Source organism: Nelusetta ayraudi, unplaced genomic scaffold (assembly GCF_046127955.1).
Source record: "Nelusetta ayraudi isolate G7.1 ecotype Tasmania unplaced genomic scaffold, CSIRO-AGI_Nayr_v1 ptg000042l, whole genome shotgun sequence".
Taxonomy (NCBI): Eukaryota; Metazoa; Chordata; class Actinopteri; order Tetraodontiformes; family Monacanthidae; genus Nelusetta; species Nelusetta ayraudi.
Window position 1 is genome coordinate 20,064,163 of NW_027466092.1, and position 17,613 is coordinate 20,081,775.

The window sequence follows — 17,613 nt, forward strand, 5'->3', positions numbered from 1 at the left end:
TCGGCAAAGCAAAAACTCTTTTTTTTTATTTTATGTTTTTATGAGAAAGACCTAGACCTATGTTTTGTTTTTTTCCCCGCTAATTTGCTAAATAGCTAAAACCACCAAACACAGGGACAGTTTCTTCCCCCAGGCTGTTGCTCTGATGAACTCTCATCATTCACAGAGACACAGAGTAATCCCTGTGCAATAACCCATCAAATCCTGTTCACCTGTTCATGCTGGTGAACACTTTCACCAGTATAAACTGGTGAACACTTTGAACGACCATGCTCTGTCTCGTACTGATCTTGTTACAGTATTCAATGTAGACTTGTATATATATATTTTTATATTCAGGTATATTTTGTATATGATAATGTATACTTGCATATATATTATATTTTAAAATATAATATACACTTGAATATAGTCTTGTATATATTTTCATTCCACCAGCAAGTTACAAATCTTGTTTCATTTTGTTTACTGTCTTTTTGTGTTGTTAATTTTTTAATCTACACACAGAGAACAGAGGCAAGCTGGAGTCAAATTCCCAGTTTGGCATCCACAAACTTGGTCAATAAAGCTGATTCTGATTCTTCTTATTTTGTTTCTTGTGATTATTTCTTGAACTGGCGACTCGTCCAGGGTGTATCCTGCCTTCGCCCTATTACAGTTGCGATAGGCTCCAGCCGACCCCTGCAACCCTGAGTTCAGGAAGAAGTGGGTTTTAAAAATGGATGGATGAGTATTTCTTGTATTTCTGGTTTCCTTTTTTAGTTGATGTACTTATTTTTGTGTTCCATTTTCTCCTTTATTCGTAGGGCGGCTGCACTAAATTGTTTTGCGTGTGGTAAATAAGGTTTGTTTAAGAAAAATGAAAATCATTGCCCGCTGCACACTTCCTTTTCCTGTGTGCACAGGTGCCAGAGCACATGTATTTTGGCATGGGGTTAGGAGTTGGGATTGTGCATATGATGGCTTGGCCCGCGAAAACATCATCGCAGGCACTCACAAAACACAGCTGCAGCAGCATCAGCACGGCCTGAAGACGCCCGCAACTCGCAAATGTAGATACTGTCACTTTCAAAAAACACATTAGATACCACAGCGTGTGGGCCGCAGCAGTCCTGTAAGGTGCAAGCCTGCCGTTTGCCAACATGAACAGATAAAAATCAACAGGTTGACAAACAGCATCACCAAAAACAGGAAGGCACAAACATCACAGCAGTGACTTCGCTGCTTCGGACCCAGTTTAAAACTTTTCCAACCAAGCTGACGGCAGCATAATCACACCGTCCAACGCCGCAGAACATTATCTCCAAGGCTGAACAGCAGACGGGATTTAATTAACATCAAAATAGTGCAGCCAGTGATTGATGGTGAAAAAGCTGGAGTGCAACCTCAGTCCTTCTACCCACCGCTCCCTACTGCAGTGCCTTTTATTTTAATATTAAGAAGCCAAACTGGGCTGAGAGGGATTTTTCACAACAGTGGCAAATGTGCGTCAATCATTCATTCATTCATTCATTCATTCATCTTCTATACCCGCTTATTCCTATTCAGGGTCATGGGGGTCTGCTGGAGCCTATCTGCCCAGCTGTCTTAGGGCGAAGGCAGGGGGACACCCTGGACAAGTCGCCAGTTCATCACAGGGCCACATAGACACAAACAACCATTCGCACTCACATGCACACCTACGGACAATTCAGAATGTTCAATTGACCTCACATGCATGTTTTTGGAGTGTGGGAGGAAGCCGGAGAACCCGGAGAGAACCCACGCAGACACAGGGAGGAGAACATGCAAACTCCACACAGAAAGGTCCCAGGCCCGGAATCGAACCCACGACCTTCTTGCCGTGAGGCGGCGGCGCTAACCACTGCGCCACCGTGGCGCCCTGTGCGTCAATCGTAGTCTCTGTTTTGCACAAATCTGATTTAGGTTAAATTATCTTTTTTTTTAATTTTAGATTTGATGTCATGCCATCTTGACATTAAAATATATTTAAAAAGAAAGTACAGTCCAAAAACTCATACATTGTTGTGGAAAAAAGTTTCCGGACACTTACAGTCTTAAATATTGTCATGAGAGATTTTTTTTTGTCTCTTTCAAAAGGTCTGGCAAACAAATTGAAATCATTTTGTTGCTTATTGTTAGACAAAATAAGAGAATTAGATTCTGGTAGTTCTTGTACTCATGATGTGTTGCAAAGAACGTCATCTTGCTAAAACATCCAGTTCTGAGTTAGATGTTCCAGTGCACGGGCAGCATGTGGGTTGTTGGTGATGGCACTAAAATAAACTGCACTTGGAGACAAAAGATTGAATGTCGGCAAAACAGTACATCACAAATGCATGAAGTGTCCAAAGTTTTTTTTTCCACCACTGTATTTTGATGAAGTCTCGTTATGGTACAGGTCACCATAATAAGCATATCATCTTTGTCTTTATAACAGCTACCCCCTGATGACCACCTCTGGCTACACACAACCTGTGGACTCTCTGCGCTGAGATCCCAAGGACGGAGACCTTCTGTTCCTCCTCTCTGGACTGGAGGTACAACTTGTTGATTTTTCATTTGAGGCTCCAGTAGAGCGACCCAAAACCACAGATTTAAATATAAAAAATAAAAAACATATTTAGCCCCTCTTTTACAGCCGCCTCTAAAAATTCAGACGCTCTCTTTCGTTCAGATCGTCCACATGTTTGAACGGAAATAAAAACAGGATGGTCTCACAGGGTGCAACTGGCACCTGCCTGGTCATGTCGCTTAACTGGGAAAGATGCCAGTGCTCTTACTGACATCACAAATTGCAGATTCCCAGAGCCTTGTGTTTTGGCACAGGCTTCGTGAAACGTGGGGCAAGTGAAAGAAGCAATGGATGGACTTTCCTCACTTCTGGGGAGTTGACTGACAGCTCGGAAGACCACAGATAATATTCACAGAAGACAAACTGCAGAATATGGGACCTTTAAAAGAAGATGCACGCAGCGAAGCGACGGGGTGTTTTCTGTCAGCTGTCTAATTGGCTTTTTCCCTCAGATGTTTTTTCCCCAAACCAGGCCATCTGGTGTAAAGTTGTGCAAACTTCACATTGTCGAAAATAGGTTTTGCCCTTCCTCTGACTCCAAAATAAACTCATTTATTGCCATATTTGATTTTCTGCACGTGTTGTCCAATGATGTGCGATGGCAACGAAATCGCAAAAGAAACTTTGTGACAGTGCTGTGAGCAGACAAATAAAAAGCGCCCCCAGAAACGCTGGCGACTGGCCCCGATAGTTGCCTGTCAGCGTGGAATCATATCACCTCGCAGGCAGGCGCTGCTAGCTGTGCGCCGTTAACACCCTGCCACGGCTTGTTTATTAGCCTCAATTATTTGTCACTCAGCGGTTAGCGGTGGCCCTCCGACTGTCACCACTCAATCTGCCCGATCAATACTGGCCTGCTTACTGCAGGCAGATAAAGTCGTCTGCAGGGAAAAAAAACAAAAAGCAAAAAGGGACTGGGGAGCGGGTGGGGTGGCTGCGGTGTTTGTGCTTTTTTGGTTAAAAGTCAAACCATCTGCATGCTTTTTTTTTTAAATAAATAAATAAAAAAAATCATCACCCTCCTCCGCTGCCTGTCCTGCGTCACGTCAGAGCTCCCACGGTGGGTTCATTATCACCCTCCACCCAACTAATTGGGTTAAAGGAACTAATGTGCGGTGGGCCCGGTGCAGACGGCTGTTCAAAGGGAGCCGCGCCTCCTCCGGCGCTCCTTAACCTCTCCGCTCTCGCGGCAACTTTGATGTCGACTAATGATGGCGAGGGAGGTGCATCGGCGCCAAGAACATCCGCGCTTGATCATTTTTCTCTCCCCTCCCCCAATATTGGCGGAAAGAATAAAAATCCGGGCCCTCTCTCTCTCTCTCTCCCCTTTGCCTAATCTTGCTCCTCTCAATTTTATTTTTTTTATTATTATTATTTTTGCCCGCTTCCGTAAACAAACGGCTGCAAAACAAGCAAGTCAGCAAGGGGTGGTGGTGGCGGTGGTGGTGTTGGTGGTGGTGGGCGGGACTTATCACAGCTGTTGAGCAAAGATAAGTCCTAATATTTAAGCTTCCCCCTCAGCAGCTGACATCAAAACACGCCGATTTGGCAGGAGGCTGTGCGCCAGTAGAGAGCGGCGCCTGCTTGCCTGCCTGCCTGCCTGCCTGCCTGCCTGGATGTGGCGCTTTATTAGCTCGGCTCCTTCTGGAGGTCGCAGGGAGAGCCGGTGGACAGGTTTCCCTGCGCTGGCCAAGCTCACACACACACACACAAATGCAAACACACATATGCGGCTCCATCATGTCCCTGGGGGCACAGACAGCCAGCTTGCTTTCAGCGTTTTGGCAGGGGGGCCTCTTTTTTTCCCCTCCGCCTCCTCTCCCCATCTGTGGCAGCTGCAGCGTCCCGAGGCCTGATAGGCTATTAATACCTCGGCTAATTTCGCCAATCCATTCAGATTTACTTGTTTCCGCTCATCGACGCTTTGATTAAGAGGCACACGACTGACCGAGCGACAGGCCGGCGGGGTCTGACTCAAAAGGGGTTGTGGGGATGGGAGGAGGAGGAGCAACAGGAAGTGGAAACTAATGCACGCAGCGATACAGGAAGTCACTTTGAGTCAAGATGAAAATTACCCCCGAAGAAGAGTCACTTTTTTTTGTAGGCCCGTTGATTTGACCTCATGCTGCGGCCGCCCTGACTTGCGCGTCTCCCTCCGGCCTGCAGGTGGTGCAACAGCACAGGCTGTGATGCCGCCCTCCGGGGGAACAGCTGCTTCATTAAGGACCAAGTGATTGTTGTTGGCCAAACAAAGGAAACAGTCACTCTGCAGTGGGGAATCGTCCAGAGGGAGCGGCGTGTTTTTTTCCCCCGATTTATTTGGGGGAGAAGAAGAGAAGCCGAGCTCCTCGGAGTTGGGCCGTCGGACGTGGAGGCAGAGTTATGTTAAAGAGGAGGTCGGTCAGAGTGCCGGCTCCTCCCTTTCCTCCTTCTCCTTCTCCTCTCCGCCTTCTCCTCCTCCTCCTCCTTGTCTCCCGTCGACCCACCGAAGCGATTTCCTGCCAGTTACGCGTCAGCGCTGCAGCCTCATCTCACATTCCCCTCTCCTGCTACTGTGTGCCGTGGAATAATTGAACCCTGTTTGAGTCCGTGAGCTGTGCGCGCTCGCACGCACGCACGCACAAACACACACGCACGCACGAGCACACACACACACACAAGGCGCGCGCGGCCATGTTTTCCATGATTGCTGCGTTTGACAACAGAGCCACAGGGAGCTCGGCGAAGCGCGCGGCAGGCCAGGTTTAATTTCCTCCGTCAGATGGAGCGATAGTTAGAACAAATGTTCTGTTTCAGGGGAACCACGGCCCCCCCCATTCCCACCTCCTCCCAACTCACCAGATTTGCTGCTGCCACTGTTGATAATTCTTCTTCTTCTCCTTTATTTATTTCTTTTTTTCACGCCACACGGTCTCCTTTTGCCCCCGTCTCGGGAAAAAATGAAAATGGACAGAGGCTGCCGTGGCGCCAGGGTCTCATGGTCCAAAAGGTCCTAACGGCCTGTTGCTACACGGAAAGAGACATACGCCGAGGAGTGTGTGTGTGTCTGTGTGTGTGTGTGTGTGTGTGTATGTGGGGCCGCTTCCGTGGGCAGCCTTAGGAAGGCACTGCCTTCTCTCGGAGCAGCCGCCGCGGGGACGCCTGGGACCGTGCACGAGGTGTGCGTTTCTTTCCAGCTGATGGGACCCCTGGGGGTTTGAGGGGGGGTGGAGGGGGGGTGGAGGGTGGGTGGGTCCAGTTGAGCGGGAGTGGGGAAGGGAGGAGGGGGGCGCTGCGCACTTATTGATAGCGACGCGGGACAATAGCTCTCCTTTTGTGTGTCACTTTCCATTTATCAGAGGCCTTGCCGCGCCACCTGCGCCACCTGGCTGCTGGCCGGGATCTGACAGGACCTCGCCGCCGCCAGCCGGCGAGCCGACGGCCTACCCGAGCATCTGATCTGGGTGGGGGTGATGTTGACGAATGACTCTCCATCTCGCATCCGCTCAAATTCAGCCGCATCAGGATGACGCAGGAGCGGCCGGAAAATATTTATGGGCTGTCAAAGTTAAACGGCTCCTGATTCCTGTTTTTTTTCTTTATTATTATTATTTATTATTTTTTATTTTTTATTTTCCAAGAGCTCAATTCAAGCTGGATTTTGGGATTCCGTCCCCGCGTGGATTGATCGGAATTTTAAAGTGTAAGATGTGCCGTAAAGCAGGGATCAAGTGTGTTATCGGGTTTACACAGGCTGAGGGTTGCCCACAAGGTTCGGGATCAGACATTATAGCACCATCTTTCTTTACTGTCTCCAGTTTTATGGTTTCATCCCCTGCAGCTCCCTTTGAATTCTCTGTGTGTGTGTGCGTGTGTGTGTGCGTGTGTGTGTATGTGTGTGTGTGTGTGTGTGTGTGTGTGTGTGTGTGTGTGTGTGTGTGTGTGTGTTGGCCAGCTTAGGAGGCTCAGCATTCTTTGCTAGTTTGATCTGCCACTGCTTGATAAGATCTGCTTCTTCTCCCTCTTTTTTTTCTTTCCAAAAAGTTCAAATATGATTCCCAGTGTTTGGCTGCCTCGTTCAGAGGGATATCCACATGAAACAGGGGCTTCGCTTGTAAAGAAACAGGTTCAAATAATGCGCGACTCTTGACACGGCTGCTCCGTGATGATATCGGAACGTTTTAGCGCAGAAAAGTTTGAAATGGTTTATGCCACATTGTAATGTTTCTGTCAATTTATGCGAAAAGAATCTTGCCGAATATTGAGATGAAACGGCCCAGAGCTGACTTGAAGTCATTCTGGGCTTGTCAGTATGATGAAGCATTGATTTTAATGTGACGTAACAGATGATCATTTTAGCTTCTGATTGTGAACCCTGGGTCTCCTCTCACATTTGCTAATTTTACTTAGATTGCAGTGGAGAAAGTATAAAATATCACAGGGAAGAGAGAGAGACGTGAAGGAAAGGCTTTTTAATGTGTTAAACTCTTTCGGAAAGGAAATTGAAAACCATTTTTTCTAAAATGTACATCAGAAGTTTACTATTTAGTCGTGTTGATTTGTGAGGATGCTAAAATGGTAAGTATCACCCTTTGTCAGTCGAACCCATCAGCCCCTGTGACGTGAGACATGATGTTACCACCGAACTTGGTAGCATCGGCCACGTTGAGCCTCGCGTCAGCTGCCGCCGCCTCTGTTTTTCCTTGGTGGAGATGCGTAAATCACCCTCTCATTGCCCTGCCAATGGAGGTGACATGTTCTCGCACGGCGGCGCTTCATCAAGCGAGAGCCGCCCGAGCACCAAGAGGAAGTCGTGAAGAAGAATTAGGGTTCTCTGCATCTACTGCCGGGCATGCTAACGACTGCATTAGGCACTCCTCAATTAACGCAGAGCTCTGCCTCGTCATAGCTCCATTTCCCGGGAAAAAAAGCCACCCATCTTTCTTTTATTTTACCCCCCAGAGCTGTTAAATCATTTAGAGCCAAAGCAGCAAGTGACTAATTGCGAACGAGGATTATAATCTCACTTCTCTTCCAGCTTCTTGGAGGATTCTTGCTGTGCCATTTAACCGGCATCAAGTTGGAAACCTTCCCTCAAATGTCACTGGCGATTGCGCTGCGCATCAATCTTGCCGTGGCTGACGTGGCTTGTGCGCTCGTGATCCTCAGCCACAGTGGAGGTCGGATACTTTTCGTTTTACATTTTTTCTTTTCTTTCTTTTTCTTTCTTTTTTGATCGACAAGCCAGTGTTGTCCCCCTACACACACGCCTGTGTGTGCACACACGCAGCAGGGACTGTGAAATATGGGCCCTGTTAGCCAAAGCAGTGGCTTTCTTGCAGGTAATAACCCAGAAATAACACGCAGAGATGATGCTCTAATGATATTAGTGATGAAGAAGCCAGGATTATCCAGTGCGCCAGCAGACTGGAAGGAGCCGCCGTGCTAGGCGTAATGGCTCTCCTCTGCATAATCCTTCAGAATCAATGCAGTCAATGAGGCCACCCACACCCAAATGTGACGGGGTGTCATGCGCTCGCGTGGCATCTGCCGGTGAGCCGACCGACACGCTTTTTGCGAAATGACGTCTAATATTCTAGCTTTACTTGTTTTACTAAATCTTGGCTTTAAACACTCTGGCTTATTGGCTCCCTTGAGATGGGATTCCGCTGCACCCTCAGTGATGTTTTCTAACATTTCAACATTCCTGAGCACCAGCTTCCAGGCCGTCCTTTTAAATGAGTCCCAGTGAAATGACAGGAATTCCCAATAAGATGCATCTTTTTTGACATGGCGCCGTGCGCAACATCTTATTTGCTGATGGTTATTTTGACTCGCATTAATATTGTTTAAATGTAAGTTTAAATTGACAGTGACAAATGATAGGTTCAACGACTTTATTTCCATATAGTAAAGCAATAAAGTGAAGTCTAGATAAATGGGTGTCTAAAATGATGTGACGGCACTTAAATTGATAATATCTAAATACTATGCAAAAAATAATTTGAAAGTGAATTATCTCTACAGAAAGTATGAGCATCAAGTTCAGTTCTACAGCATCATAAATAACACACAACCTTGTTTCTGTGCATTTATTTTAGAACACAGTAATACAAATTAAACAGCACCAAAATAAATCACAAAAATTGTACTGGTCTCAAAATAAATCTTCAGGATCTTCTTGTCATGTTGTTTCACAAATGTTGCACATGGAAATCCTTCAATATCACATTTCTGTTTGGAATTGTGAATTATTGCATATCCATCTTGAAAAGGCCCAGCACAGATGGTGGACAGCTTTTTCCGAGTATGATCGCATCAAGCCCCAGGAATCTAATATGGCAGCCCATTCATTTCACGCTCACCTGGCGCATGAGCCTGAAAAGTCCAACGTCTTGAATTGGCTTCTCCGTTTACTTCTGCATTATGCAGCCCATAGAGCATGCGAGGTAGTGACACTCCCATCATGACTCTAACCCCCATGATGCATGACAACGCATCAGCCAATCAGTACGAGCTGAGACACAGCATGTGATGAAGTGACATTAAGCTCGGAAATAAAATATTTTCTTGGCCTTTGGAATTTTTTTTTTTTTTTTCAAAAAGTCCATTCATTAAAAATACATAATATAATGATTTGTTATTGACCGTGTTTCAGGTCAGAAGTGTCCTGTCAACCATTTTACAGAAATGTATTTTTGTCTTATGGGCTATAGGTAAAGCGCTACATGGGATTGTGGTTGCAGTACCTCGAGCAGCCACTGGGAAAAATTGGCACGCCGCCATACTGGAAGTCAGGTATCCAGATATTATAAAACACCCCTGCTTTGGGTCTGTCAGCATTCATCGAAGACACACGGGGCGTAGCTACAGTGAGGGTTGTTCAGTATGAAAATACTGGAATCTACTACCAGTTTGTAAACAAGATGCTGCAGTACGGTCAGTCTAATTAGAGCTGGACACAGTTTCCACTTTGGAGGAGAGCAGCGAGCAGCACTGGAGGTCCACTGCTGACTGGCTTCGGACTGAGGTTGGGTAAACACCGCTGGGCATTGTGGCTGAGTGCAGGGTGTCACCCGTCGCAACGCCGCTCTTCACGGACTCTAGCTAATCCCTGGTATTGAATATTATTACCATTTGCCGTGTGATTCAAGGGGCCGTCGTCTAGAGAATGCCGAGAGTCGGAGACTGCTGTCCTAATCACTTTCAGCCGGAGACTTCCCCCACCCCCGTGCGTTTGAATACGAAGGGGAACATGCCTTTGGCCAGGTGAGATAACTGAGGCGAAGGGCTGAATAAAGGAGGCTAAAAAGTCGCTCCGCGGCATTAATAACTAAAGAGTCGGCGGCGTTCCTCGGGCTGGAGAGAAATCCTCGCTGAAAAGGTAGGATTTAAAAGCTTGGGCGGCTCGCAGGGGCAGAGCTGCATCAGCAGAGGACTGCAGAGACCTGTTTAGGTTCAGCGTGATGCTTCAGCTTTTCATCTGCGGGGAGGGGGTGGAGGGCGAGCGGCTGGGAGGGGGCGGGGAGGCTGACCAAGATGGCCGGCGGGCAGTGCCCCCACGGCCGCTCGGGTCGGCCCCCGCGGCTCGTTCCCGTCTCGTCGGTCGTCGGCGGGACGACCTGAAGTGTGCGGAGGCATTTTTTTTTTTTTGTCTCCTCTCCCGAAAACACCCACTCATAAATAAAGCGATGACATCGGAGTGGCGTTTGCCAGTGGAGTGGGCTCTGACCCGGCCACTGCAGTCTAGAGTGCGATGATAAATCTAAAGGGTTTTTTCTTTCGTTCTTTTTTTCCCTGTTACATAAGGAGAACTCATCCTGGCGGCGGTCAAGGTTCGCATGAGTGCAGCCGCAAATCTGCCTCCGTCATCCCCCCACCTCCCCGTTTGTGTATTTGTGCTGACAGTGAGAGACCCACAGGGTGATGTGACTCATCTGATTCATTTTGTATCATCTGTTTATTTTATTATTTTTCTTTTTTTTTTATTTGCAGTGAATCAGCCGCAATTTCTTGGCCTGGTTGTCGGAGGGATTCTTGTAAAAAAAGATCTGAGAGGTTCTTCGTTTCCCAAGTTTTGCAGCCCAAACAACTTTTCGTACTGCTACCCCTCCTCCCCATTTTTCTACTCCTGTGCACATAAACCGTCAATAGGTCCATTGTGGGTTCAGAGGTTGCACCCCCCCAAAAAAAACAAAAAAAACAAAACAAAAACCCCCCCACAAATATACAGGCAGTGCAGTTCAGAAAGCAAGTTTTATATATATATATAACACAAACTTTGGTTTCACTTTTTCAAACTTTGTGTATATCCAGCTGTAGCTGCTCTTATTAAGGCCACAAGAGAGCATACTGTATCTGGCCTTCAATTCTGCAAAATAAAGAGAATTCTGTAATTCATTCATTCATTCATTTTCCATATCCGCTTGGTCCCGAGCTCAGGGTCACGGGGGTCTGCTGGAGCCTCTCCCAGCCGTCTTAGGGCGAAGGCATGGTGACACCCTGGACAAGTCACCAGTTCATCGCAGGGCCAATTCTGTAATTCTTTCAGTCTTTTCCTATGTCTAGTCTTTATGAGGATATAATGATTGCTCCTCATTTCCCCATAACAAAGAGGAACCACACAATTACATTTTTTTTTCAGTGCTTCCTTTTCAAATTTTTGGAAGGATTTTTTTTTTTTTTATGCGAGGCGAACTGACAGGCGTGTAGAGAACGCTCAACCATAGCGTCAAACCGCATGAAAACATCAACACAGAAGAAGCAAAGGTAATTCATTTGGATGGGACTCGGAGCAGCAAGCCAGCTTCTGGGCGCAACTGCACAAACTGCTGCGGTGTCCCGCCGCCCCCTCCCTCCTTTCATGCGCCCCCTGTTGGCTCGTGTTAAGCAGCATGTGTGCAATGCGCCAATGTGACAGCTCCATGAGGTTCTCCGGTCAGCTGACTCACATCAGGGAAATTAGGAAACTTTTCCAAGTTCGGACTAAGCTGATTTCTGCTCTCGCTTCCTCGTCCGTGCCGCACTCTTAGATGATCAGCGACTCATTTCAAATCTGTTGGCTCTTTTTTAATTCCTCTCTGTTTGAATGCTGTCATGGTGAGCAGAATTTTCTGATGGAGGGTCCCAGATGTCATCCATCCTGATCCCCAAACAACCAGGATCCTGCCCTGGCCTGTTTCTGAAGGTTGTCGTGTTGACGACGACGGTGGAGATGTCCCTGATCGGTGACCACGTTTACATGCACGCCCGATTCTTGTTTTATACGGAATATTGACAATATTCTGGTCATGTAAACCTGTGCATTAAGGACATATTCCAGTTGGAGAATACTCTGAATAAGACCCCTGGCATATGAATATGATTTATCTAGAATATTGGAAATTGGAAAATGCCCCATACTAGTTAAATCTGTGTATCCTCACTGTCATTTTTGAGGACAAAATCAGTCAACAGGATTGTTGCGATTAAGTGGTTAAGTTGTGGTATGAAAGTGCAAGTAAGACAGCACAATGGTGATGTATGTTGGAATCAAACTACAGCTTCTGCTGATTCTAAACACTATTACGACTAGTACGACTGCTACTACTACTACTGCTTCTTCCTTCTTCTTCCTCGGTGCTTACAGTAGACCTGACGCCTACAGGCAGTCGCTGCTCCCGCAGGTTCGCCTCGGGGGGCTTTTATGGAACTAGCCAAAACGGGAATGAGCCAAAACTTTGACCTTAATCTGAATATGGTGTGCATGTAAACACAGTCAGAGGCAGCAATTGATGAGCATTTGCCAAGTGAAAGGTTAGCGTCACCCCACCCCCCAAACAATCCACATCTGCTGCCATCGTTTAACGTGGAGGTTCTCCAGATAAACACAGCAGTGAGCTCACCTGACAGGAGCCAAGATGGAAAAGCCTGACTCTCATTCACGTGGCATTTGACCAGATGGGGGAAAAGTCGTTCACACGGACATAGAGGAGATTAATCATGCACCGTGGTCATATTGGATGCACTTCTGCCACTCTAAATGCTAAATAATTCTTACTAATTTATCCTGTCGCTCTCTCAGATTCAAAAAGGGGTGCAGAGCGTGTAAATCAGAGTGGACTTCCTCCTTGTGACGGGACACTGGAGACAAGCCTACCGGAAGCCAACCAAAAGTGGACATGGTGGAATATAAAAATACAGTCGCTTAATAGGCAGATGAAACATTTAACTACGTACATTTGCGTTCCCAAGCAAGACTCCAAAAGTTTCCTGGTTGACCTGAATTTGCTGTGAGCTTCCTGCAAACCACCATTAAACAATGGAAAATCAGCTGGTGTCAAATGAACCTGCGGAGAAATGTTTCCCATGTTATCAGGTTCATTATTTCACAGCATTTTTTTTAAAACAAGCTAAAGCCCTCCACATCCAGCCTGGACTCTCTGACTCTCTTCAAGCAGACACACTGGGGATGTCGACAAAGAGAATAGGTGCCCCCAACTTCCCGACTAATCCATTTAGAAATGCTCTTGAACTGAAGCAAGAGGTTCGAGGTTCTTTCTTGCCTCCAGGGTGCTACAGCTTGAGAAACTGGGGCTCAACTTACTGGTCAGGAAGTCCAACTTTAAGTTCATCCAGATTGCTTTGAGTAATGATGAGTTTTTCATGAGCAAATCAAAAATAATTTTCATTACAGGCTTTACAATCCAGATTATTCAAATATATATTCAAATGAATATACTCAGTATGCAAAATACTTCAGTGTTTCCAATCAATTTGCCAATAATGCGTGGCCCATCTAAGTCTTATTTTTCAAACCACAATTTCAACAAAATTATTTTTTTCTTTTTTTAGCGGATGTCTGACACATCCCTGTGTTGTCTGTATTAGTGTGCCGTGCTCGTGTACTTTTAAATCCTCACAGCAAGAAGGTCCTGGGTTCAAATCCCCTGTCGGCCACCCAGGATCCCATGTTATGTGTTGGCTTCCTCAAGGCTTTCCTGTTTCTTCCCACCACCAACAAAAGCATTTTGAAACCATAGATCAGGTTGGCCCAAAGTGGCGGTGTGCTCAGGCGCAGAGGCTCAGGACTCACCAGCCATTTTGATCTCGCAGATTCTTTGCACATAATGTATAACGACAAGGAAGCGTCTTTACCTTTGCCTTGCAACTGTTTCATCACTTTGCTGACATGTCGCAACCGCCACCAACCTGCTCGCTGAAAATGTACCGTTTGAGCTGAGTGATGCTGTAGCCTGTCGATGACGTTAGCTCAGTGGTATCACATTATTTGTACGGCAAGATAGCTCACTAAGCAAGAACACCAACACAGGTGACGTTTACGTTGCTTGTTTCACATGCTTGCCAGCTCATTACCAAGCATTGTTTGAATTCTAAGGAGGCCAAAATGCTGTTTGTTGCTGCTAAATCCCAGACACTAATCTACTGTCCTGCAGCTTCCCCTCATGCATGTCCCATCAATACTAGTCTTTCACTACTGATCCAATCAAACTGGCTTCCTCAATGTCAAAATGTTTACGATATATTATGAATCAAAAGAAGAATTGCTAAGACTGCATAGCAGAGTCAGAAGTTAAACTCATAGATCTCCGTTTAAATATAACTGCAGTCAAAAATCTCCACAGATTTGAATTAAAAGCGGGAATCAAATATTTTGAAAATCCTTATCTATTTTTTACTAGAACTTCTCTAACTTCGCTAATAGAGAAGTTGCGTTTATTTCAGTTTGACCTCAAATCTGGGTTGCTTTCACCACTTTGGGAGCAGCGACAAAACTGATGCCGGCGGTTATCAGACGCTGCGCGCTGAACGTTGGGAGTTGTGAACGTCACTGTTTTGACAGGCACGAGTTGAGCTCAGTGCCAAACAGTTTCTCTGTGCGAGTCTTCCTAAAAATCTGTATGTATCACGTCTGGAGAGGGATGTCGGCGAGAGGGGAGTGTCGATTAGTCGACGTGTGTCTTCCACATCTGAGCCCTGATGGATCTGGGCCAAAAAACACTCCGGTCTCATCCAAGCGCCAAAGTTATGGCGTCCTCCAGAGTGCGAGACCACCCCTCCCGCACCCCAACCGCCCCGTCCTCGCCATAATATAGTTTTCATCTCACTCCGAGATTAAACCCATCTCTCCCCGTCCGCTGTGGCAAACGCCATTTTGAGAATGAAATTGGTTACATCAATAGCAGTGCTATCACCGCAGCTATTGCCTTCCCTTTTACACTCCCGCAGCGGAACCTGAATGACCTCAGTCCGTGGCTGCCCCCCCCCATCCTCCCCCCACACATCTCTCACGAAGGTTGAGCTCCAGCGTATGGGCTCAGCCTCTGCGGCTGTCTCTTAACTTGGATGAATAAAGAGGTGAAGGGGAAGTGGAGGATTACCTTCTAAATTTATTTGGAGTCGGGTAGGATTCCCGGTCAGCTGCAGTGGGTCAAGAGCCCAATCGGAATGTTCCAAGGTAGTTTTCGTTGTTTTAACTGTTCAAGAAATCACATTTGGGTTTATTTCAATTCTTAAGTCATATTGTTGTATCGAAACACCTGTTGCTGTCGTCTAAAGACAACCATCAGCCACAGTGGCCTTTTTTTAAATTGAACTGTGAAAATGCTCCGATATCCAGCTCATTTCTCTCTGTCCGCTTCGCGCTGTCTTTGCAAACACGGGAGCGACCGAGTAAATAGAAAACCCAGATGAAATCAGTAGCGATTTACACGAGGGCTCGGCTCGGCGGGATTCATTTGCCTGGTGACATTTCCAAAGAAGCACTTTTCCAAGCCGTTGTGGTTTAATGTACCTTTAGCCTTTCGTCCCATTGATCCAGCCCTCGGTTAATATATCGGATACCCGTGCGTTGAGCCAGTCAATACGTACTTTTCTGATGAGCCGCCGTGCTTATAGATTGCATTTCCACACTGGTTCATCATGCTTGCAGGACTTTGAAATCAAATTTTCACCCTTTCCCGTAGCCACAAGCCTTCGGCGCAGGTATGCAATGTGGCGGGTGCTCACGTTGTGTTTTCAGGAAAAAAAAGGGAAAAGGGGAAAAGAGAAATCAATATTTGTTAATCATAAAAAGGCCTCCCTGCTTTTCGAAATGGATTCCCTTTATTTTTTTGCCATTTTGGAGAGTGGGAGTGCTTGGGAGAAGTGAAAGAGAACGCGCACATCGCAAAAGCACTTGAAGCTAATTTTCAGTTAACATGCAACTGGTCATTAGGCCTGTGGTTCTCACCGAGCCAAAGGTCAATAATTGCATCTGGACGGAAAATCTTTTAACCAAACAGCAGTGGCGGCGCCTTTGTGTGGTAGTATTAAATAGAAAGTTTGCCCGTAATTGCATTCGTTTGTTGAGGATTGCCTGAGCGCCGGATGAAAAATGAGCTCTGCCATGATTACTTGTGCAGCAGGTGGCTGTCTGCTGAGAACGTGGCCTTCACAGAGAAGCTTCGACAGCAGCCACTTCGCTTGGCTGCTTGTCTTTCTTTCTTTACCTGTTTGTACCACGTGTAATAGGCCAGGAAGACAGTGGTTTTGTCTGTGTTGCACCTCCAGCTACAGATCATCCCCTGGGAATTATTTAAAAAAAAAAAACTGTTTTAATTTTTGATATTTACCTGCGACTGTGTGAAACTTCTTATTCTGCTTATGGCCAGTATAGTATTAGTTTTCAGATAATGTTCTCCTGCCATTAAAACCCATTCAGAATGTCAGATTTAAAATGACAATTTCTTGTGCCAGTTTGTCATCTCATTATCATTGCACTGAAACAAGCAGACCAAGCTCAAAACCTGAATCAAAAGAAATTTGCACTGTGTACGTAGAGTTTGATTTAGAAAGGGTGATATTTGTCATGTTTGTCACAAACATAAACAACATTTAAAATGAGCTCACACTGTAACGCTGTTGCGTCTTAGCCAAAACTGGATCCAGGTGTTTGAAGCGGCTCCAAATGATTCTTCTTAACTCCTTCTGTGGTGGTGGGTGGGTGTTCGACAGTGATGCAAATGGTTCCATTTCTCTCATCTGTTTTGCCCATGGGCTTGGAACCTAGCTAATGTTTCCCCTTGTCACTCCCCTCCAGCTCCCGAGACCCTGATGCGAGCCCTGGAGCGGCTGTGCTGCCTGGCGGCGCTCGCTGACGAAGACAAGTGGAGGGAGCCGGGCTCTGCAGTGGCCGAGTTCCTGCTGAATCCCCAGCTGGCCGAGATGTTCATCACCAGCTGTGTGCTCAGACCGCTTCCGCTAGGTCCTCTCCGTCAGGTAACGGCTGCCCTTTACATTTCATCGCTTCAAAGGCAGCCAGTCATCTTCAAGGACAGACGCGCAGCTCTTAATGTTTGGCCTCTTTTTTATTTAAATTGAATGTTTAACATTTCACACGCCCTCTGTTAACACACTTTAGTCAAATTGCACCTGAATTAAAAGTGATTCAGTCTCTACGAATGTAGCTAGGAGGCATGTCGGGGATGAAGTTGGCGGTGTCAGCTATTTCTGCGCTGCAAAGAGGGGAAAAATAGATGTCTGCACAGAATGTATAGGTGTAGCGGCGGCAGCAGCAGCAGCAGCAGCAGCAGTAATTGCTCTTAGGGCTTGCCAAAGCAGAATGCTGCTCATTGAGATGAATCTTGGCGCCTCAGAGGGTCTTTGAGAGTGATTTAACTAGCGGTTAGGACGTGGTGTGCACTCCAAGCAGGTGTTTCAGGAAGTTTTTTTCCCCCCCCCTCTTCACTTCTTGCTGAGTTCATTAGAGAAAGCGGTGCACCTGAGAGCTGTGTCTGGGCACTCGATAAGTGCAGTTTCCCCTCCCCATTAGGGCAACAATCAGGCGGGTTTTGACTGTAAGCAAGAGGAAGTCCCGCGGGTCCCTGCCTTTCCGCCTTGTAAACGCCTCAAGTGCTATGTGCCTGTGTAAGCTGAGACGTCTGCTGGACTTCACCCTGAACTGGGGCACGCAGCCGCCCTGTTTTGTCTTGCAGTTCTATGTTCGGCCTGCAGAGGGTGGCTGACAAATCATCCAAACACCTCACCTGCATGGACAGCGACCACTTGCCACCGCTCGG

General features: G+C 46.7%; 1 long non-coding RNA gene across 2 annotated transcripts; it reads left to right on the forward strand.

The window, feature by feature from the left end:
- The first annotated feature begins 294 nt into the window (after positions 1 to 294).
- On the forward strand, positions 295 to 10,786 carry LOC142894181 (uncharacterized). 2 transcript variants are annotated; one of them, XR_012927786.1, is made up of 5 exons: positions 295 to 705; positions 2,441 to 2,540; positions 9,271 to 9,352; positions 9,709 to 9,823; positions 10,550 to 10,786. It is a non-coding gene; the product is annotated as an uncharacterized LOC142894181 (long non-coding RNA). The 2 variants fall into 2 exon arrangements; XR_012927785.1 differs by lacking the exons at positions 9,271 to 9,352; positions 9,709 to 9,823; positions 10,550 to 10,786 and adding an exon at positions 2,830 to 3,563.
- The last annotated feature ends 6,827 nt before the right edge of the window (positions 10,787 to 17,613 follow it).